Source organism: Martes martes (assembly GCF_963455335.1).
Source record: "Martes martes genome assembly, chromosome: 9".
NCBI lineage: Eukaryota > Metazoa > Chordata > Mammalia > Carnivora > Mustelidae > Martes > Martes martes.
This window is the reverse complement of record NC_137896.1, coordinates 7,942,829-7,949,686: the sequence shown is the minus strand read 5'-3', so window position 1 is coordinate 7,949,686 and position 6,858 is coordinate 7,942,829.

Genomic DNA, 6,858 nt, shown 5'->3' with positions numbered 1-6,858 from the left:
GATGAAACGGAGCTAAAAACGGGGAGGGGGGCGGGGAGAATCAAACTAGCCTCGCCCCCTCCCCTTCCCACAACCAACGTATTTAGCGCCTTTCCTACTCCGGCTTGCTCACAAAAAGAAAGGGGGGTTGGTTCCGAAGGCCTGCGTTCCCTCATTTTAGGTAGGCCCCAGGAGGGCCATAGGAGCTACAATCACAACCACCAAGTTTTCTGCCCCAAAATGCAAACGAATGCAAATGTAAACAGCGCTAAGCAACTCACCACAAACAAAACAAGCCAAGTGTTGTTTTTTTTAATGGGATATGGGTGTATCCAAAATGGAAAAACTTAAAACGTATAAGAAAGGCACTTAAAGTATATATTTAATAAAAGGGGGCGGGGTGGGGCTATTTAAAATGCTCTCCTGGTGAGCAGCGCAGTTCTTAATAGAAAATGGAATTTGAGAGACAGCTTCTTAGCAGAGGGGAAGAATTTGCCAAGTGTGATGTTTTGCTGTCATTTTATATATAACTACTAACCCCACATATGGTCTGGTTAGTCTTTTTAAAAAAGGAAGTGAACCAATTACTTACAATTAATTAGCGGTGCCAGAAGTAAATTCTTTGGCCAGAACTTCCCCCCCCCTCCATTCAAATACACTGATGTTGATCATTTTTATTTCTAGTATTAGGGTTCCTTTTCTCAGGGAAGAGACTATCTTTCTTTAAAATATTTTTTAAACCCTTATAGTCCCATCCCAAACACAATCCGAAGACACTCTTCATAAACAAGAAACTTGATTTAACTTATCAAAACAAATGACTTAGGGCATTGCTACAAAACATACTAACAGCCAGTGGGACCAGGCTGAGTTGTAACATTAAGTGTAGCCTCGCTCTACATGTTAATGGATAACCTTTGAACTCTGAAACCTTGAATGCTGTAAACACAATAGCACTGATAGTTAAAAATTCTAGTGTCAAAATTGGGCAAAAAGAAAAGTCCAAAGTTTTCCGTAGGGATAGGGAAACAATCAAATGTTTTGACAAATAATCGTTTCACTAAGAACAATGAGGCTTCTGGCTCTCAGACCTTGTTACCACTGAATTATTTTCTGAGCAAAAAAAACGGTTGTGCTTTTCTCCCTAAGAGCATCGTATGGTTAGCTACCGTTTCTCTCTCCTCCACCCCCCAAAAAAACCTTATTATGTTGTAGCTTTTAAAACTGAAAGATAATTGTATTAACTGATCTGGCTGCTGAGAGTTTCATACGTGATCCTTAGGTTTGAGCAAAGAATTACAAAGAACCTTATTCCTGGAGGCCTGCCAATAAAACTGGGAAGTCGGTTGCAAAAATTCTGCCAGTGACTGAGTGCTGGGTTGCAAACACATACTGTGTTTTTAAATGGACATACAGTGATCTGAATTTGCTGTTAAGGGCATCCCTGAGACACACACTCTCCCCTTTGTATGTGAAGACTCCTACTTAAGATTTATCTGGGAAGCCATGCACAGTTAAAACAATTAAACAGGGAAACTCCAAAAGTAAGGGAGAACACGAGGAACCTGTAGTTTTGTAGTAAAAGCTCGGAACTCCTGATTATTCTATGAAATGAAAATTGAAAGCAAAGCGTTATAGTCTATATCTACTTAGCTCCACCCATGAATAATCCTGTTTTGCCATCACCAACCCCCACCCCCCCAGCTAGACTGTCTCTAAAGGAGTCAGGTGCTGCAGAGACACTGGCAACAAAGAAAGAATAGAATCAGAGATGTCCCTTCAAATGGAAACCGATGCTCTGTACATGTTACTCAGAGAAAGGGCGAAAAAGCCCCACTTCACCTCTCCTCCATGCGACAAACATCAGCTACACCTCGTTTTTCACTATTATCCAAACAGACCGGCCCTCCTTCAGATATATTTCCCAGTGTACGCTTAGAAAATCGCACCATTATCTCTGATTCAATCCTCGTGATAGGAGACCTCTCCGTTTTCTAACTTCTGGTTTTCTCTCCAGATGCTGCCTGTCACAGCCTTCTCAGATCATTATAACAAAACAAAACAAAACAAAACAAAAAAAAAACCTTTCTAATTTGCTACATTTAACATGTATTGGAATCATCTTTGGAGACTTAGCCTTAATTAGAAGAACAATGTGATACGATCTTCCTATTTCAAAAGTATTTATTTCACTGTGGAACTATTACAGAGGAACAACTTGGAAACTGCACGGAAATAAATCCCTGGAGCGGAAATGGAGCCAACATAGATACTCGACTTAAAAGAATCCAGTGTTCAGAGCAGAGCAGGAAAACCCGAAAAACTGCAGTGAGGAGTCAGCAGGAAAAGAAAATGAGAAAGTTGGGCAAACCTGCCAGCTCTTGCTAACTACAAAGGACATTTGAGAAGGAAACCGGGACAGCCCTTTTAACACGACTGAATGCACTAAATTAAGTAGGGATCACCAGCAACTCCAGGGAACGCTCCACTCCTCTCTTTTCTATTAAGTTTCTTGATCCCCACTCGAGTCATCTCGAAATTTTAAGCCCTCTATAAAACATCATCCTACTGTATGATAAAAATAAATTGCAGAAGTCACCTTTTAGAAGCGGAGGCAGGGTCTGCAGCCTGGAGACTCTCCCTCAGAGTTTGCCAGTCCACCTGGCTCAGAACAATACTGTAAGAGACGAGATTGCTGGTTTTTACAAGCAAACTGAAAAGGGAGGGGCCAAGCAGAAGGCTCAGTTTAAATCGAGGTTTCGATACAATCACGACTTGATTAAATTAATCAACCTTGCTAATGTGCAAAGAGGGTAGTTTATTTTTAACTGTATAGGTCCCATCGGCAAGTCTGACTTTTGTAGCCGAGTGTCCTCCCCCTTCTGCGAGTGCAACTTTTGTCTTCGCCAATATTCTGGCTGGTTTTCCAAGGTTGGCTTCACTCACGTGGCAAATGTAAACTTTCTTTAAAAATCACATGTGTCACAGAACTTTGGGAGCACCTCTGGAAAGCTTTTGGCGCACACCTGATATCCCAGATGGGGAGCACTGGGAGAAGGGAAAGGCAACTCACGTTTATTGAAGTCTGATTCCCGTTCTCATGTCAATAAATGGACCCATCGACCATCCACCCACTCACTCAAGCCACAGCCCAGAAGTCAAACGATATCTCATCCCCCATCCTCCCACCTGCACCTTTAATCCATCAAGTCCTATAATTTCTAGCTTAATGTATCTCAACTTTGTCCGCTTACCTCCATCTCTAACACAGCACCATGACCTCTCATTCCCTCCTCCAAATATATGGACTAAGTTCTCTTCCAGGTTCTTCCTTTCTAGGTTTGCCTTAATACAAGCTCCACCCGAAGTCCAAGAGATCTTTTTACAGAGTAAATCAGATCCTGTCACCGCCCAGCTTAATGGCTTCCTATGGCCCCAGGGGGAAAAAAGAACAAACTCCAGAGCTTGCCTCCCCGGTTCTGTAGACCTGGCCCCTGCCTAGTTCTGCAGCCTCAAGTTTTGGCAAGCCCTTCCCTGGGATTCTGCGCTTCAGCCTTTAGGCCTTCCCTCTGACCTAGAGCTTTCAGACCTGTGGCTCCCTTTGCTAGGATCCCCTTTCCCATTCTTTCAAGATGTCAGCTCCCGTCCCTCCTGAAATTGGTTTAAACTCTGTGCCTCCGAGAGGAGAGAGAGAGCGGGTCCCCTCTGAAAATGTGCGGTCATGTCTTCTCTCCAGCTGCCCTGCCTCAAATACTCCAGTTCCACCTTCTGAAAGCTGCCTTAGCCTTAGAATATTACTTAATCTCTCTGGGTTTCAGTTTTCTCATCCACAAAATGGGGTGATAAGAAAGAAGAGGAGGAGGAGGAAGACCTTAAAACTTCTCATCACAGGGAAAAAAACTGTAACTATAAGGGGTCATGGATGTCAACTAAACTTCTCATAATCATTTTACAACACAGACATATCAAATCATTATGTTGTATGCCTTACCCTTATACGGTGTCCTACGTCAACTATATCTCAATAAAACTAGAAAACATAGTATCTATAATATTATCTATGTAAATAATATTTTATCTGTAAGACTGGAGAATTATTATTTTTTTAAAGATTTTATTTATTTGTTGGACAGACAGAGATGACAAGTAGGCAGAGAGGCAGGCAGAGAGAGAGGGGGAAGCAGGCTCCCCACTAAGCAGAGAGCCCGATGTGGGGCTCGATCCCAGGACCCTGGGATCACGACCTGAGCCGAAGGCAGAGGCTTAGCCCACTGAGCCACCCGGGCGCCCCAAGACTGGAGAATTAAATGAGGCACACTGCGGAGCTGTAAAGCCAGAGTTTTGCAGTGGGTCGTGGAGAGGCCTGGCACTGTTCTAGGCATGGGAGACAGAGCTTGCCTTAAGCAAAACGAAGTCTTTGCCCCTTTAGAGGAAGACAAACAACACACAGAGAGTATATCTGCAACATAAGGGTCCCTAGAGAGGGGAAGAGGGGTGCGGTTGTAGATCAGGTGTCCCTGAGGAGCAGAGACGCCCAGGACATTACGTGGCAAAGCATACTCATGCGGGGGGGCAGAAGGGGAGAGGCTCAGGGCAGGAGAAAGGCCCGCTTGGGGAAAGAACTGCAAGGAGGCCGGCGCGTCTGGGGTCCAGCGAGTGAAAGGGGAGTCAGGAAATAAGGCAGGACCTCGTAAAGACAGTGGCAAGGGCTGGTGTTGAGTCCAGTTGTGACAACATGTCACACGGCCAGTCCCTTGTCCCCATGTCACTCACTGCACCTGCCGCACTTCATAGAAGGGACCCCTTCCTCATCTTGAAATGTTGTTTCCCTTGCTTTGGACCCCACGTTCTACCGATTTCCACCTCCCCACCCCCATCCTCACTGGACGCTGCTTCTCAGTCCCCATCGTGGGGTTTTCTCCTCTCCCTGTCCTCCAGACTTTGAAGCACCCAAGGCCCAGGGATGGTGCCTTGTCTTCTCTTTCCTGTTCATTCCCTAGATGATTTCATCCAGTCTGATGGCTCAAAGTGCCATCTAGATGTTTAGGACCCCCAAACATCTATCTTCCACCCAGACCTCTCCCCTGAACCCTTAAAACATATTTCCAACTGCCTAGGCCATCTCCTCTTAGATGGCCGGCCACAGCCGTGATCAGTAGCTGTGCTCACAGCAGATGCATGTAGAAGTGAACAGTGAGACACAGAGCTTAGCCACAGAGAGGTCCAGTGGGAAGGGAACTGAGGTTTGGGTCTTGAGGCCAGTCACTGGGCTCGTGACTCAGTTTGCTCTTCTGTAAAATAGGGATTATAACCTCTGCTTGGCCTGCCTCATTACATGGTCAGGTTGTCCATGTCAAAGCACAGGGGAGCCCTGTGTCATTCAAAACCAAAGTGGTTTTTATAATGACTTTTCTCGTGGATACAGAGCAGCAACTCCCCAAAGGGCTCTACTTCTACGTGCGACTGTCTTGGAAGACCACCTGGTAACTCTAGCCTCAGTTCCCCCAACAAATTTTACACGGGTCTGAAACCCGAGGTTCCGCATTTTTCTGGGAGGAGCCCGCAGAGTCTCTGTCCTCCCTTCCCTCCTTTCCTGTCCATCTCCCCCCAACCCCCCACCCCCGCCCATGAGAGTAAGGGTCCAGTGAGTTGTCTGTGTAGTTGGTTAAAAATGTCATTTTCTTTTATTTATTTATTTGTTTGTTTGTTTCTGGTCTGAATCAGACAGTTCATTGCATGAAAAGCAGGGACTTGTCCAAACCCACACCCAGCAATGCCTCCCGCATTTCTCTGCCTGGGGATGGGTCATATGGACTAGAACACCGATCGTTCCGAAAGATCCCATGCCCAGAGCAGGGCCAGCATGCCAAGAGGCTAGCTGATAAGCACTAACGGTGACTGAGTTCTCAATGTGTGCTTTTCACTTTATAGCTCACTGAATCCCCCTAATGACCTTGGGAGGTGGGGTTTATATTCTCCCATTTGTTAGAGGACAAACCTAGGCAAAGAGGAATTAAGTAGCTCCCCCAAGGCCCACAAGCAATAAGCAGCAGCCTCCTGACTGTGCAGACCTGGCCAACCCTCACCCCTTCACCTCACCAGTGCACCCCAGGACCTTGAACCATGCCTGTCATATAGTAGATGCTCATTAAAGACTGGATGAGAAATGAGTAAATAGATACTGTGTGCCAGGCACTTTACATCCATTACCTCATTATACCTTCCGAGTAACACAATGGCTATTTTTAGTCTTGCTTTAAATACGGAGAGCCCAACTATGCATCCAACCAATAGCGTGTGCCTGGCGTTGTTTGCCACAGGCCTGGGACCGAACCCGACGGAGAGGGGACTCTGTTTACAGAGCTACCATTCCAGCAGAAACGCAGGTAGTCCCATCTCTGTCACATCGATCGTCTCAAAAGTTACACTGATCTTTTCAAAAGTCAAATCTGATTACATCAGGGCCCTGCCTACGACTCCCCATGTCTCTTAGAATAAAAACAAAAATCCCTGATAATGTGGCAGGCAGGATTTGGGAGTTGGGGGGGGGGGGGCTCCTGACGACTTTGGATTTTTTTTTTTATGCCACGGGAACCCTGGGATGCCACTGGGAAGAAATGCAAGCGAAACCGACCCACTGAACTTCGAGTAAGTATTTCTTCCTCAAGAGATTATCTCCCACAAGATCTCATCCCAGTTAAACAAAGGAGACACGGCAAATCGGAGGCAAATCGGAGGCCACTGCCGTCCTCTACTTACTCTCCCGTGTGGAGGGCACGATCAGAGAGAGTTGTCACTGATAAGCCCGTCTGGCACGGGACTGGATGTAACCTTACCCGTCTTCACCCCTTTACTTATTACTGCCTTTTCTCTAAAAAG